Below are 17899 nucleotides of genomic sequence, written 5' to 3' on the forward strand. Positions count from 1 at the left end.
TGTTTAGATATCATTTGTGTTGGACATTAAAAGAAAGTGAATCATGCCTAGATAAAACCTTTGAGTCAATATCTAAATTTTATTATAGAGCTGATAAAATTATGAATAGGTAATGTTAAAAAACCACTTGATTATTTTGGCTTGGTTTTAAAATTTGTAATAAAAATATTGTTTGATGTTTAATTAAAGGTGTTTTTTGGAATAGAATTGCAGTAAAAATCTAAGGAACTAAATTGTAATTTTGACGGATTTTTAAATAAAACAAAAAATTTGATTAAAAATAGGCCATCAAATCCTAAAAATATATCTGTGGCACAAAATTCACGCACAATCAGAGATTGTGTTCTACGCGACAAAATTATTTGTAGGTCGTGGTCTAGTTCTGTATCATCAAAAGTTTGTCCCATTGTGTATTTTTTCTCCACTTCCCAAAATAGCTCAAAAAATTTAATGATTTGTAAAACTCGTTAAATTCTGACAAAAGTACATTGCGGCTGAGTTGTACCACCTTATTTTAACCGTAAGAATAACAATAATCGGTGATTTTGTATGGAGTTTGACAGATTTTTGACGTTTGTTAGAATTAAAGTAAGATGGTGCAACCCAGCCGTGTGTCTCAGTCGTACTAAGCTTCTTTGCAACTTTGTATTTGTTTCATTTCTCGGAAACGAAACAATAAAGCTGCTTTGTGCTTTAAGTATTTGGTTTTAGACATAAGCATGATTAAACAACGTGATGACAGATTACGCGTTAATTATACTGAATTAAGTAGCTTTTGCCCGCGACTTCACCCGCGTGAGTGTCAGTTTTTCACAGAAAGACTGAATCGTGTTGTTAAAACCATTCTATATTTCTACCTAGTTCTCAAACTATCTTTATACTAAATTCTCATCCAAATCAATTTAGTGATCATGAAACGGTTACAGACAGAGCTACTTTTGAAGTTTGTTAAAAATGTTTTGTAATACAAATTAAAATACAATTTATAAAAAAATCACCATAGTATAATAACGACTATTGTATCATTAATAACTACCGATTACTTACTAGTCACTTCACTGATTGGGTTTTTATTGGCGAACAGTCTTGTATATCAAGGGTGGGCAGTCGTTGAGATGACAGCGCGAAAATCGTCGGCATCCACTAATTATGACCCTTATGTACCACTATATTGACAAAGTACTCCGTCTTCGTACGCGATATTGGAAATTTGGCATCTACCATCGGCTGATCTGACATTAGGCGTAGTCTGGCTTTGATATTCAATTTTCAACTGTATTACCTTGACAATCAGTTCAAAATTGATTACTAGAAAATTATTTGACAGACGATTTCTACTCTCGACAAATGCATTTGAATTAGCCCACACTGGCCACGCAGGAGTTTCAGCGGTGGGAAAGATAAGTGGGAATAGTCCCTTTAACATACATTATAATATCTGTACCCCCAGTGAAAACGGAGTTAAGTCGAAAATGGTGATTTTTGGGNTACCATCTATTATGACATTAATATTACTCATACTTATAATGTCAACCTGAAATTTTTTCATGCTTCTTTCACTCACAATTATCTTCTATTGAGGAATGAATAAAATAATCGAAAATAACAACCTTAGAAAAATAAACTTCGTAACGATTATCTTAAGCCACAGTAGATCATAACGTTTGTTCAATTTATTGAAAAGCAATACCTATAAAAATAATTGGGACTGATATATGAAAACGAGAGTATCTCATATATTTACGAAAAAGTTACAATATTTAATAGCATCGTGTTCACTTTTATGAAACATAAAAGAGTCGAGACTTCAAGTCTTATTACTTTGATAGTTGAGAAGCGTCAAAGTATATTTGGAAATATGTTATAAATATTTATTGACTGGGTGTTTTCTACCTATATATACGTATTTCTTTCACTTATAAAAGTTTACAAGTATCTTTGTATCAGTCCATAGTACAAGCTTTGCTTAATTTGGTACTGAATGGCGCAGTGTATAATGTCCAAGAATATTTATTTATTTATAAGCAAGAGTCCGCGGCTTCACCCTCATAAATTTTGTAACCGCGTTAACTAATTTTTACGCCTGTGTTATAACCATTTTTTGATCGGAGCATGATCGCGACAAAGAATTTCTGTGACAGAGTAAACGCTACAATGAGGGCTATCGTTTTAGCGCTCACCAGTTTGCGCCACTGTAGAGTAAGGTCCTGTCACTTGCTAGTAGCGAAGACAGTGGCACCAACTGGTGAGTGCTAAAACGATAGCCCTCATTACAGGCTTGTGGACTTATAATCCTTATTAAAATCATGTGAAGGACGACTTTAAAATGAAGTACACATTCAAGTGTTACTATTAGCGGTCCACGTTTGTTAGTGCGGACCCACTAAGAGGTTTTCCGGTTTCTGAGCACACAGCGTGGGTCAATAGTAGCCCACGCGTGGCGAGCGCGGTCGGCAAGCTAAGAGACTCTATTTGTTTGGGACGCCCTTATAGCGCCTTATCAGTCAAGCGAGTTCGATGTAGTTACGGAGCAGAGAGGGTATTGTGAAAATATGGTATTTTTCACGTAGTTTGTATTAACTGAGGTTACAATGATAAGTTCAGACTTTAGAAACAACCTAGAGCCTTGTTCACAGGCTTGTCATTTAATAGGATTTAACGCGCCTTCTAAAACTTGAAATCATAATTCATTTATTTATGGCTGACTAAATTAGCACTAACCTCGCAATACCCTAAATAGCTGTTCACTAAATATAGGGATCGCCTAAATTCATTGCTTAGATTATAAGAAAAGAAAAATAAGTCTTTTAGTTTTCAAAATTCATCCAAGTAGTAAATTCAAGCTTATTAATGATAGTTATAGAATTTAATCCCAAATGGAATAGAAACTCAGAAGAGAATTTCACTAAAATATCCGAATCATGAAATTCTAACATTGTAACCACTGGTCTAGGGTTGTAAATACATGTATAAAGAAAGATATGTGGGTAGGCGGAGTGCGAAGCAGAGCGTGAAGGTGATTCACACAGGGACTGGGTGTCGCCTACATTAAAGTATTTTATAAATCTTATTTTCGGGCAATATTGTAACCAGCCTAGACAGGCCGACTTTAATAAAAAAGAATATCGTAATAAATTTCAAATAAATATGACACTTTTGTAAAAGAGCTTGATGTTTTCAAAGAACCATTCAAACAGTTACTCACTCGAGCATATTATTTATGTAACATCAATAGATGCTGAAGAGATTTTATTATGGAAGCAATAAACTTATTGAGTGTTGAGATTGTAGTAATTTATTTGATTTAGTTTTACCTATGTAAGTACATTAAAACAGTACACTTTGTAACGATTTTGTTGTGTAAAAGTCTTGTTGTGAGCGTCACACATTTTATTTCTATGGATAAAATTAGACACATCAAGCAAAGCATTTTAGCATCTTTTAAGGTTACATAGCTCTTATTTTGTAAAAAAAGTTAGTAAGTGAAAAAGATAACGCGAAGTTTTTTTTATTATAAAGTTCCCATTACGTTGAAGATACAAAAAAAATAACTCGAATTGATTAATTGATTTAAAAAAAAAACCTTAGTACCTAATACAATAAAATTTGTCTTCATTTACCAAGGTGTTGAATACCAACACAAGTGAGATTCGCACATACGAACTGAGTAAATCCCCGTCAAATTAATTCATTTAGCAGGAGCGTGAGGGCGTTGATTATGAACCAATTAGAGCAGTAATACGAAATCACGGGACTAAATTAGAATCGATAACTACCGTATATATTATTAAATCATTATTATAAGATTATTATCTCGTGTAACTACATCGATTGCTAAGTGACGTGAGATGTATCACGTAAACATTTATGAACTTTGAAATAACTTTTCCTTGTAGTTCTTTTCGTGTTATAGGAGATCTTTAGAGTTGCAGAAACATACACAAATACAAATTTAATCCAATAAATCATACAGTATATCATTTTAGGACTGTCTAAAAGTATAAAAATCGACTTGAGAACCTCCTCCGTTTTTTTGTCGGTTAAAAAGATTGCAAATTGCTGGTTCAAAATATTTCGAAATATTTGCTGTCGATAAAAAGATTACTTACTTAACCAAAACTGCAAAAGACTGCAGGAAATTTTGAACTTAAATTAGAAATTAAATCTCATCAGATTTCCTAGTGTTCTTTAAAACAATAGAGAGAAAAAATAATACGAGCTAATAGTGGTTTGTAAAATTAATTCCAGGAAAAATGGCTTTGTTATAAGATCTGATTACAGTGTCAGGCCTGGCTCACTCCGCGCGGTACATCCGATAATTACCTACAGCGAAGCGCCCCGCCGGCGGGTATTATATCAGTCGAGTGTCACGCGCGCGCCCGTCAGGACGCTGCTGGCGTGCGTTGTAGTACCTAATTCTATGATCGAAGTATTATTTAAAAATGGACATAAAGAGAAAGAAATATTGTGCGGCGTTCGGGTGTTTAAATTCGAAAAGAAATCTACCGGATTTATCTTTTTTTTCGCTTCCCAAAGATGCTGAAAGGTATGTTGGCCATGTAGGTAATCAATAATTCTTAGGATAGTATAGGAACCTAACCTACCATGACTAGAATGCGTTCGTTCGTTTCAGCCAAATGACGTCTGGATGCTGGACAAAGGCCTCTCCCAAGGTTTTCCATAATGAATGCGTACTTACCTACATACGTACCTCATTACAAATAAGTAGATTAATTATTTTTTCACTAGATAGCAACCCTAACAGCGTAAGAAGAGTTCAGAGGCACGCGATAGAAAGAGACAAAACTTGTAGGTGTATAAAATTGTAGGTACGTAGTGCTGTGCGAGCTGAATTCCACTGTATAGCGTCGTAGCAAGACTCGCATTTATTTAAATCGTCTTGCGGAGTAATCCTTCTGTACCTGTACTATTACTTATTCTGTGACAGTGTTTCCAAACGCAAATTACAAACGTTAATCTAAATCGGCAAAACTATCATTAACAATCGTAATTATAATTCATTTTCCAAATTCAATTTGTAAACGTCATTTGCCATACCAATTAAAATTATGCTTTTTGTTATAGTTTAATTTTGTATTGCAGTTTACACTAAAGCGTGTGCAAAGCGGTTAATTAAATAAACTGTGATTAAAATTAACGCCTGCTCGGCACTAAACATTCTGAGGTTAATTATTTACATTCAAAGTATATTTAATTTTATTCATACTTTAAAAATGATGCAATTATTATTATTATAGCATAATAATAAATCAAAATAATAATTTTATTATTGAACACGTGCTTTGTAGATTGAAGATTATTTTATTGTTTGATGAGAGCTTTCTAGGATTGATTATGATTACAAAAACTACTCTGAAAAACTTTAGATATTAAAGTTGCAGAGCTTTTATTGCGTGAAATACTTTATTTGCTTTTTACTAAAGCTTGTCTAACTGTACCTCTAGTAGGAAAAACTTTCGAGTTCGTTTCGTTGCGTATTCAAAGTGTCATCGAAAAATTTTGTATGAAAAATTAAACAGCGCCCCCTATATTATAGCCGCCCTAGGGGGCGCTGTTTAATTTTTCATACAAAATTTTTCGATGACACTTTGAATACGCAACGAAACGAACTCGAAAGTTTTTCCTACTAGAGGTACTGGTCTATGAAAACTAGAAAAGTAAAATTCGTCACTTGGTTTATTTCGTGTTGTAAGCTGGAAAAAGGAAGAGCTTAAAAGTTCGTATGGAAATACATCGTTTTAAGAGTAAGACTTTCCTTCTTTATGGGACTCTGAGGAAGGAAAAAAGTACTTCAAATTTATATAAAAGTTAAGAAAGATACTTGAGTACATAATTTTGACTTCGAAATATACGGCACGTGTCATAGTATTTAAGGGAATCCCCTTCCAAAAGGGGAAAGCCAGGGATTACAGTTTGCACAAAACACGGCTCTACGCGTTCTTAGTCGTGGGAAATGGCTAATTTTCCATAATTCATTATGTATTGTGTCATGAATTATATTTTACTATCTAGAAAATCTGCTCGCCCATTCGGTGTGAGTTAGTGGATCTTTATACGAAATCACAGAATAAGCCCGCCAGCATAATATACTCGAAATATGCCTCTGTCCAGACACAAAGCTATACAGCTCCAGTTCCCAAATTCAAAATATTTCAGCGAAATTCAAAACATTTTTAACTACGTGAACTTTTAAAACATCGCTGAATCTGCTATGTCAATAGCTTTCTACCTGTTCATTAAATATAAAAGGGTAACTGAGGCGGACCGTGATAGTTTTATTTGATAAGGCTATGGATTTCAGAGAGGAAAATTAAATTGGAAATACCTCTAGCTCTGTAAGTCGAGGCGATCTGAAAAGACTTATGCAAGCAATCAAAGCGTTTAATAATTACGAGTATTGCAGTGAACGTTTCTTTATTCATTTAATGTTACAGGGATTATTAAATGCAATAGAGACGAATTTATAAAAAGAAAATTTAAGCTTTTCACCGGTAGATATTTTTTGAGTTTCGATATTGTTTGTTCTTTGGACTCATATTATTAGCCTAAGGAGAAAATTATTTAATAATACTAACTAGTTATTTTTTCTATAGATGAGCTCGAACATAACCTATCCTGACTCTTATATTATTGAAATAATTTGTAGATAGATTTTTATATCTACGAGTATGTATCTACTTTTCAGCTACCTACTAAAAATAATACGTATACTCAGTTTAGTAGGGCTTCGTAATTGGGTGGTTCTAAGAGAGAAGTATTTTGTTCGTATTTTAACGTTACTTCAAAAGAAAACTGAAAGACTTGCGCTATGTAATTTTTGTACGTGAGGCATAAATCCTAAACCCTACTATAAGTGGCTGCTAAAGGTACAGAAATATTTCTATTTAACAGTAGATTAGGGTTTATGTATTATGCCACTTATTCTTCTGCTCTAATTTATGTTATTACTTCTTAGTCCTCGTATTTTGTGGTACAATAGTGAAAGTTTAACAATAGTACGAAAAAGTAGCGAAAGAAACTAGCAGTTGGGTTCCTGGAGTTTTATAGAGAAGCACACTGAGTAAATTCTAAATAACAAATCTTAATCATTAGCATTATCATAATAAGGTTCAACCGCGCGTTGTGCTTTTTGATTTTATTCGTCCTAAAAATTGGGTGACCCATTTGACATTACATTCTTCAAGATCAGATAAAGGATATGTCATTACACACATTTTTGTGTCAAAATGTCCCTTTAATACACAAGTTTGAGGCTTTCATCATTTCAAGTTGACACAAGAAAATGGAATACCTACACTGAAATCTGTCTCTATCATTTATTTTAAGAATCAACAGTTTTCATTATCAAAATGTGTACTATTAAATTTAAAAGTAAGCATACCTACCTACCAAAGTTACGAGCGTTCAGCAGAACCATGGCAACGTTCGCAAAGAATATAAACCACCTTAACCATAAGTGATGAGAATACAGCCATTTATAATCAAGCCCGATGGAGTGCCCAAACGAACAACTCCCGTGCAAACATTTGGCCTTAATAGGAAGTCCATGAGTTGTGTTTAACGAAGGATTTAATGGGACATACTTTTTTACTTGAGATTTGCTGTACATCATCTTGGGCCAATTTATTGTACAAAAAAAAAATCAAAAACATTTATTCAGTTTAGACCACAAGTGGCACTTATCATGAGCCCGTGATAGTCCATTATGTCTACTGGACACGGACCCATTTTACGTCATCCGACATTGTTCTTTGATCTGCCAGCTATTTTTGCGTAATAGTTATTGCATCTTAATAGTCGTCACACACTGATTTCGGTGAGACAAAGGTATTAAACCTTCGTTAAAGTTATTAAAATATTAACATTAAATATACTTGAAATTGCGTACAAGGGGAAAACATTATCATCATAATCGAGTCTGAACATGAGTAGGTATTTTCGTGAGAATCAATAAAATTTTATCTCGATTACTTCTTAGAAAGCCACCTACGTTGCTCTCTGTATTTATTGAAATTACGAGATACGTGTGGTGTGCAAAAGAAAGCATGATAATTCTATTTATATTTTTTCTTCCATCGCAAAAATAAGTCAACTCACGCCCAAAGCGATTATTCCCCGGGGTTCCATCACAGCACAGCAAAACGTTTCCTGTGTTATCTGGTAACCCTATTAGTATACGTTACGGTTTTTTACCTCGCATATACAAACACTCTGTCAAATGGATTACGTGTTGTCTTTATATTACAGGTTTGTTGACTCCGCCGTGGTTCGGCCATTTCGGCATTTTTCGCTCAATAAACGGAGTGCATGTTTTTAAGTGTTGTGATTATTAGTTTATTCATTGCTTTAAGTTATAAATAAATTAGAAATACAACTATTTCTTAATTCATTTTGAATATTTAACTTGTTATTATTCATTAGATAGTCTACAAGTGGGCTGGCGTGGTTTTCGATCACGCTTTGTATTTCTTTAAAACTTTATTCCAAGAATATAGACTTGGAATACAAAGAATACCTACTTACGCCAGAAAGATAAAAACATATTTTTTTTAAATAAGAAAGACCTCATGGCTTGAAATATTTTTGTTTTGAAGCTACCTTACTTATAAAAAATGTATAGTAAATAAAACTTAAGATACAGTTTAACGTAAAGACGTATGTACTTAAGACCTACTTTCTACTTTAGTACATAAAATAATATTATCTCTTTTTGACTTTTAAGCAGGTACTGAGATACTACAAAAGCCATAGAATTCGTCACAAAGGCTTTAATTTCTCAACACTGAACTTGGTTCCTGATAATGCATAACAAATTAGGCTCCGAAGATTTTCGGCTTCACCAACAACACATCGTCAACATAAAGATGGCTAATACACACCCCTTCCCACTTTCCACCCTTCCCACACCCCTGTTTTGGGAACGATTACACTTATTGTGCTGGAACAGTGGCGCAGAGTTGGGTCTACAGAAGTGCCTTGGTGGATTAATACTATAACTATCCGTAACGAGATCTCACAACATAAGCCGAGCCCTTTAATAATTCTTCATAGGACCAGCGTTATCTATGGAACTGACTTTAATATAATCTTCTAAATAAGGTACTTGATACAAATAAGGCCTACCTAACTTTAAATGCTTATATTTCAATAAATATTAACGCCAGTCAACAAAAACAAGGTTAATTAACTTCTTTCATCCTTTAATTTTAGCAATATTACAAAAAATAACACAATTTTTAACTAAATCTATTCAAAATAAGCAAATTACGAAACCACTGATTTTGGCTTTATTAAATCACCTACACGGAATAAGGCCTATATGATTCAAATGCCTGTAGACCTTAAAATTGAGGTTGTATTAAACAAAATGCGGTCTTGTAACATTAAACACGTCGATTTGTTAGCGTTATCAAAATTTTACATACCAAGTAAACAGAAATATACTGTATATCTCTAGATAAACTTAAATTCCTTTTATTAAGAATACTACATAAATTATAGATAAAATTAAATATTCATAGTAACAAAGTAATGATTCCTTACTTAAATTATCAAAAAAAATATCAAAAACAAACAATATCATTTTTCTGTATAGGGCTTATTAAAACACCGTGTTCGAATAAGGCCTACACATAAAACCTTTTAAATAAATCAGTTTAGGAACATCATTTAGTCTTGATTTTTTGTAAACAAAATGAGATCTCAATTTTTGTTAGAACCAGGGCATAAAAAGGCTTCTGAATCATCTTTACGAACTCCTACACAATCTTTATGATACCACCAAAAGCAGTCCTTTATGGTAGCATATCTGCTACATTGTCTTCGAGACAGGCATGATAATATCAGCTTTAATCCTTTAGTATACATACGGCTTTTTTTTCTTATTTTTATTAGTTTTGTATTTTGTTTCTTTTTTTTACAGGTTTAGTAATTTTTTTTTACTCTGTTTTCTTTTTATTTTCTGTGCTGTTAGTAACATTCTTATTAAATAAATATTTAGTTACTCTTTGACTCATTTAGTTTAATGAATTTGTCCGTAATCAGGTGTTGACATAAGTATCCAATATGGCCTACCATGCTGAAATAAGGCCTAGGCCTTATTAGATATTTCGCTCTTGTTGTCTTTAAAATTTTACAAATAATGCATCTATAGCCAGCAGTACAAATTAAGGTAATTATTAGCTAGTAAGAAATATTTAGGAACGATTACTAAGAAAAGCTTAATCTAAAACAGCGTTAATTTACCGAAAATTTAAGATGAAATCGCTAGATTTTTATAAGAGAGCACGAAATCACCCACCACCTTAGAAGAACGCGTGTCAATTGGTGCTGGGATCGTGGATCGGGACGCTCTTGCACTCTACCGGGTTGTAGGGCATATGAGTACGTGTCCTTGAAGTATTATCCCGGTTGGATTTGTTTATCTATGTTTTCTGATGTATAGGCCTTATTAGAACGTAGGCCTTATTTGTATCAAGTACCTTATATAACTTAAAGGTGACTGACTGATTGACTGACTGACATAGTGATCTATCAACGCACAGCGCAAACCACTGGACGGATCGGGCTGAAATTTGGCATGCAGGTAGATGTTATGACGTAGGCATCCGTTAAGAAAGGATTTTACGAAACTCGACCCCTAAGGGGGTAAAACGGGAACCACGCGTAAGAAGTCGCGGGTGGCCGCTATGTTATAATAAAACGAAAATCACGTGGACGTATTGTTATAATCCTTCCTTCGTCGGCCGTTTGGTGTAGTGGTTCGAAACGCACTTCTATGCTGAGAGGCCCCGGTTCGATTCCCGCATAGTACAAACATTGAACACAATACATGTTTTCTATCTATAATATGAATGTATTTACAAAAAAAAGTATCTAATAAGTATGTTTTTAATCCGTTGTGTAGTACCCATAGTACCAGCTTTGCTTAATTTGGGACTAGAGTCGCAGTGTAAAATGTCCAAGGATATTATTATTATTATCCTTGTGATTATAACTTGTGATTTCGCGCTTGTCCCCCTTCCAATAACGAGATTTAAATAATAATTATCCTACGATTTTCCTGGATATTAAAATCTCTATACCCATTTAAATCGGCTGCTCTGTTCCAAGCGTGAAAAAGTAACATATTGAAAAATGTTAGTAACCTTTGTATTAAAATTTATAATATGAATGTGAATGGACATGGACGTGGATTAGCTTCTGCCCAAGGTTCTCAATCAGTCACAAATTGTGTCTACAATTTCACGGTATTTTTTGCGCACAAACCTAAATACTGATAGAGTCAGTTGTCCTTGCAAATTCTTTACAATCTTTGCTTTTTCAAAGTTGAATAATGTTCATGAGCTCGCACAGCGCACATAAATGCATTCCCAAAGTAAGAAAGTAAAGTCGAGCATTCTTGGAAGTGGAACCAACATTACCAGTACTCGATACAGCAACGCAATCTTGTAGTTTTTATCGATTTAAATGCAAAAAGCGCCGTATCGTATCCATTTTACTGTAATGTCGTGACACCGATTCTAAAGCGTGACTTTTTATTGGGTACAAAGCGAAATTGTAGAGTGGGGTGTTATTGCGATCACCTGTGTATAAACGTTTGGCGTTTAGCGTTATAATCTGTAATCCGTTTGATCCTTCACATGAAATGTTATACCAATAACGCGGTTTGAAATTTAAGCATACAAAACAGATTATAGCTAAGCTGGGGATAATGATGCCTTCGTAATAACAAAGTCACTATAACACACAATCCTCTTTATCTTTGATCATCGATACAAATTTAAGAGTGATTGATAGGTATGCTACCTCTCTTTCCCACTACTGCAACTCCTATTATGAACAGTATCTACCTAAAGTTAGGCCTCCAATAAAACTCAACCAGTACAAGTATGTCACTATACAGTACAGTATGTATCTAAATCTAAGATATTAAGGCTGGGTTGCACCATCTCACTTTGAGCGTAACTATAACAACAGGTGTTTTTTGTATGGAATTTGACAGATTTTTTTTAATTATTACATTAATTTTTGACGTTTGTAAAAGTTAAAGTAAGATGGTGCAACTCAGCTTAAGTGTATGTATTTAATTATTTGTGTTTTTTTTAATCAAAATTAAAACTTACTGTCAAAGTTTTTACATCTATTTCATAATAGAATTGCGAACTCTTTTAAGGCTTTCAGTCTCTGTTTCTAGGAGGAAAATGAACACTTTTATCTATATAATTACGCTACTAACTTCCTTTGGCAATTAACACTAGAGTACACGCGTGGCCTACTAGAGTTGACCAGGGTAACATTTTACGCTATAACTTTTTAAGAACTTTCGCCAGAGAGCTGGTATTCCAGGAAAGCCTCGTTGACTAAATTGTCAATAAGCCAGTAAAGCTTGGGTCGCTAGGCGTCTACGCACTTTTCTAAAATTGGCCGTCAAAACTGCGGGTCTACTCAAAAGCCCGAAATTAATCACGAAAAAAATGATGGAAGACTTGCAAAAAATGGATTTGCCCCATGTACCAGGCAGTAGAAAGTCTTGAATACTATGACAGATAAAAAACAAATCATATCTTTTCAGTAATTTTTTTTGCTAACATGGATCTCAGAGTGCAATTTTGGTCCAAAAAATGTACAACTTTTTAATTTGTTTATAATGTTTTATCCCAAATAGCTATACAAACAAACTTTGATTATAAAAGAACTATAATAAACACTTTAATCATTTATATAATAATTTTATTCATAAATTGTTTACAAACTGATTTACAGTGATTTTAATTTGGCTTACCAGAGTAGGCCGCGCGTGTATTGGTGTAAAAACATGGCCGCAGCAAAGGAAACAATCAACCCACTCACAATCATTCTGCGAAGTTATATTACAGTTATTGTTTTGTGAAAAAACGTCTTCCCACAAACGCTCGGATTGTCAAAGTCTTAATTAAAAAAAAAAGTATGAATTTACAAACGATTTAAATTGTTTTACATTAGAAACAACTATAAAACACAATAAGGACGAGTTGCACCACCTATCTTTGACCGTAACTATAACGATAACCGGTGTTTTTTGTATGGAGCTTGACAGATTTTTGACGTTTGTCAAAGTTAAAGTAAGATGGTGCAACTCAGCCTAAGCATCTTCTCTCACATTCACTACGTCATACCACCCCAAAACACAAGGGCTCGTTCCCACGGCAATCCAGTTTTGCGGGATACCGTACAAATTCGAAAGGATCGTTTTTTTGCGGGACCGTTCAAACGGTATGATTGTGTGTACGTTAATATCAAAACACGTATACCTATCCTGCAAATTACCTATACTGGATTGGTTTGGTTATCACTTTCTATTAAAATGACAGTTCATAATATTAAGCCATTAAACATATTTGACTAAAAAAAATTAATTAGAATCCAGAAATCTGAGTGTGCTGAGTTGGACTTAAAATATAAATTAGAGTGTAACAGTGAAGTAGAAGTAATTAATTTAATGTGTTTAATTTGTTTCCGCCTACTACACGTATTCACGTTAATTTATTTAATTACGCTATAGGAAGCTGAGGTATAATTAGAATAAGAAAGGTACCGACAATGTTGAAGCCACTAGCAATAAAATTGTGTAACTGAAAGTTAAAGGAACAAAAAAATAGGTACAAGCAATTAGATATAGTAAACCACTCAATCCTTTTTGATTTAAGAGCTATTTATGATTATAGAGCTATAAATGCTGAGTTTCTTTCATGTATTTATTTCAAATGTATATCAAAAGCAATTCACTGTTGCCATTTTAATATTTTCAAACTGCACCCTTGCCATTTGCGTATTTCTGACAGGCAGTAAAATATACCAAAACCCTAAGCTCTATAATAGATAGCAGACTTACACTTTTTTAATTTAAGACTTAATAATAAAAAGCAGACATAAACTAATCTCACCGCAGTCCTCCAGAGGGTTACGTTCATAAAATAATAAAGAACTTGTTATCAGTCCGCCATTTAAATTTAATTTAAAAGGACAGGCCGTGGCCTGCAGTCTACCGTATTTCGCTTCCATCCTGTTTACAAAATTACAGGAATTTTTAGTTGTACGAGTATTCTCTCCTAATTTATCCTTATGTTTACATTTCAAGCTTGTAATTCAATTTTTGCGTCACGCTCCGTCGTTAAAAGGAAAATTGTATTAATCAATGTTGTTCGGCAAAAGCTTCTCAACTTTCAGTCGTGTCAGTTGTGTAGTCTTCCGGGCTATTGATCGGGAAAGAAATTGTTTGTTCGATGTAAAAATAATTCTTATGTGTACAGCTGAAGCGTCTTATCGTCAAATTCTTTTATCATTTTACCGTCTTTTTAGACGGCTTACTGCTGGGTGTAAATAGGTAATTACAAGGAGCGTCTGAGAGCAATTTTTGTAAAATACTCGTACATTATTACAGCAAAAAAAATCCAGTGACCACGAGATATACCTGCTGTATTTTTGAACACAGATAGGTATTTGTTTTTTTTTTCATTAGTGCCAAATGAATTTCTTTCTTTTCTCCAAGAAGTTGATTAAGTTTAAATATTCATGTAGTTTACTTCTCAAATACATAAAATTTGCATGACTGTAAGTAGTAACTAAATGGTTTTTTAAAATAAACAAAACATTGTTTTGCCATTCAAAGCAATTGTTTCAAATAATCCAAGTGGATCGACGCCGAAATTCCTTTGCGATGTTAATTAAATTAGTTCAAGACCAAAAGTCTTTATCAAAAGCTATTCGAAGATAACACGTAGGCTGTTTATGTGTCTCCACGCTATTTCGCGTTATCAATGCTATAACTGTACGACTATGTGATATCTTGAGTGTAAATGCCGCATCTTATGTGATAGTTGTATGGTATCGTGGGTAAACTATCACTGAAGAATAGATAGAGGCAGTAAGCTCAGTATCCTTTAACTCCACAAAGTTGAAGACTAACAAAGTTGAAGACTTTAATCTGCCAACTAAAAGTCTTAGAATCATAATCTGCCATTTGCACTCCACTGTTGAACATTATGCCACTTCTAAATTTTATCTCATGGAATGCTACCAATTTTGTAATAAAATATTCATATGTTTTACTCATAATTGTAAGCATTCGCTGAGCATAAAGCAAGACCCGAAATATAAGCGGTCAAATCAAATTTAATCTGAAACCTTATAAATGCAGTGAGTATTGCCAACATTTCTTTTATCAAAAACAGAAAGAAGGAAAAGAAAAATATAGTATAAAAATAGTCTTCTAAAAGTTTAATTTTAAAGCAATACTCTCCAATAATGGTGTCTCCACAATATTTAAAGTAAATGAAAACTTTGGTTATAAGAAAACAAATCAAAAATCAATCACGCCAAGGACTGTGGCTACACTGCCTACTGTTCAATCTTACGCTATCGCATAGTCGTCCCTACTAATTACGCCGCGTTATTAAAAGGGTCGAGTCACAATCATTGCCGATATGTGGTGTTAATATATGGCTGCCTTAATGATGAGACGGCGAGGGTTAGTGACTCCGCATGCCTATTAATTTGCTAATTAATTAATTCTCAAATTATGATGAGGTGCGTTTATTTTAGTCATTTAAATAAGTTTAAAGAGGTTTTAGCTCGCCAAGCATAGTTTTTTTGTCTGCAGTTTTGTGTAGGTAACATTTATGCTATATTCTTGGCTAAATTGGCATATTAACTGACACAGTAATGCAATACGTACGTAAAAGTTTGTAAAAGAGTGAATTGTCAATAAAATTAAATAAAAAAATATTATACTCGCATACCACGTTGATACCTACTTACAACATCCATATTTTGTAGTTTAAAATAATATTTCTGCCTCTATTAGTGGTTAAACGGGATAGAAAGCTATGAGGTACATTCATGTTTAGTGTAATAAAGAATAAATAAGTATACTTTACCTAAAGTCTATCGTCATCGTGATACCCACTACGAAAATTCAAATTCTTTATTAGTATTTAGCCTCTTCTCAGAGTATCTATACACGTCCCAACTATAGCTTGCCCTATCACTGCTTCCGGACTTTATCGGCTGGTGCTGAGAAGAAGTGGCGGAAGAATCAGTCAACTTTCATCATCATCATCATCATCATCATCATTATCATCATTTCAGCCACAGGACGTCCACTGCTGAACATAGGCCTCCCCAATGACTTCCACATCGCACGGTTGGTATGCGGCCTGCATCCAGCGCCTTCCTGCTACCTTTGTCAGGTCGTCGGTCCACCTTGTGGGTGGACGTCACCTTTCTCAACCTTAAATTTATTAATTGAAGACCAAATCACGCCCACCCAAACTAAACCGACCAACAATTTATTATTCACAAATAAGTCGTATTCAGTCAGAACTCAAGGAAATGGAATGTTGATTAATTCAGTCGGTTTTGACAACTGCTCCTTTGATAAGTAATAATAAAGGAAAATTAATTTGCAGCTGGTTTGGATACTAACCGGCGTTTTATTTGAGGTTAATTTTTAACTGGAATATTTATTTTTTCATTTAATTCAGTATTATTACGCACATTTTGAAAAAGTCTAGTGCTTATTCTTGTTGTATATTATTATGCAATTTATTCACGTCAAACGTATTTAAAATGTATTATTTGAAATCTATATCCTTTGTCAGGTGATTTAAAACTTTGACCCTATTAAAGGCCAGTGTATGGTATGTGATGAGGCTGAACATACTCTATTTTCTTCATCCTACTAAATTATTAAAGATTGTAAGGATTTTTGTTTCTCATCACACAACAACCACGGATTTGATGAAAATTGTATGGTGTTCAATGAACACCATACGATCTGAACATGAACACTGTTCATGTCTACTTATCATAATTTAGGCTATACACACTTTATAACGGTCTAGCAAGTAGCAACTAAATTTCACGCAAGATAAAGCCTCAAGTGAAGCTAGTTAGATCAATTCAAGCTTAATTTGCAAATTATATAAAACATCGTTAAGCAAACTAATAAAGCCATTCTAATGAATCGACTATCCAAACAAATTTTGCTAGTTCAAATAAAATTCGACTGAACAAACAGGCGAGTCAAAGAGATGTTACTTCGCAAAAATCGCTTTTTAATAGCATTAAAAGTCTCTCTAAAGCAAACGGGGAAGACTTGGTAATCAGAATGTCTAGAGAGAGTTTAAAAATTGATTTAAGTGAGAATGGAATGGCTTTAGGAATGTGTGCGCTATATATTTTTACGATCGACTTAAAGCGCATTATTATGGATTTCTACTAGTCTTCGTGCATAAATTAATTTTATTTAACTAGCTCACAAGTTGATCTGCTGACAGCCATTGTATTACTTAAAGTTTAATGAATTCTTAAACATGTTTTATGGTAGTACGAGTATTACAAAACTATGCAAAGCTGTTATAAATATTTGCCGTGTTCCATTCATGTAACCTTGTTTGTTGCATGAGAGATCTGAAATTGATCCATGAAATAAAAATAAGTCAAATTATATTTAACTAACTTCAGATTTCAATTGTTTTGTTTATTATCAAGCTATAGATGAATTGGTAAAGTTATTAAATTCTACGTCAAGTTGCTTCATTTTTTTTTTTAAATGAGTTCGATGTATAAAATTTAGGTAAATGTTGCAGATTGCAACGCGTTGAAATAATGCTACATTTAAAGCAACAAAAGAAATAAACTGTGAATAACAAATGCCTAGTGTTCCATAAAACAGTCGTAGCAAACTGGCCACATGCCATTATTTGCGTAGTTCCCAAAACGGCGGCGTAACTTACACAAAGGACTTGGATTGTAATGCGACTTGTCTTGGGAAAAAAGTGTAGCTTAAACCAAAGCAAATACAACGAGAAAAATCGTAGGACTTTATAATATTTAT

At 33.7% G+C, this 17899-nt stretch overlaps 1 protein-coding gene across 2 annotated transcripts in view; it reads left to right on the forward strand.

Annotated features, from left to right (window-relative positions):
- Nucleotides 1-17899, forward strand: part of stg1 (stargazin-like protein) — an 87462-nt gene that overhangs the window by 15628 nt on the left and 53935 nt on the right. The gene's annotated exons all lie outside the window — the stretch shown is intronic.

The sequence above is a fragment of the Ostrinia furnacalis genome, unplaced genomic scaffold, assembly GCF_004193835.3.
Source record: "Ostrinia furnacalis isolate ACB-3 unplaced genomic scaffold, ASM419383v2 OfSCF1132, whole genome shotgun sequence".
Lineage (NCBI taxonomy): Eukaryota > Metazoa > Arthropoda > Insecta > Lepidoptera > Crambidae > Ostrinia > Ostrinia furnacalis.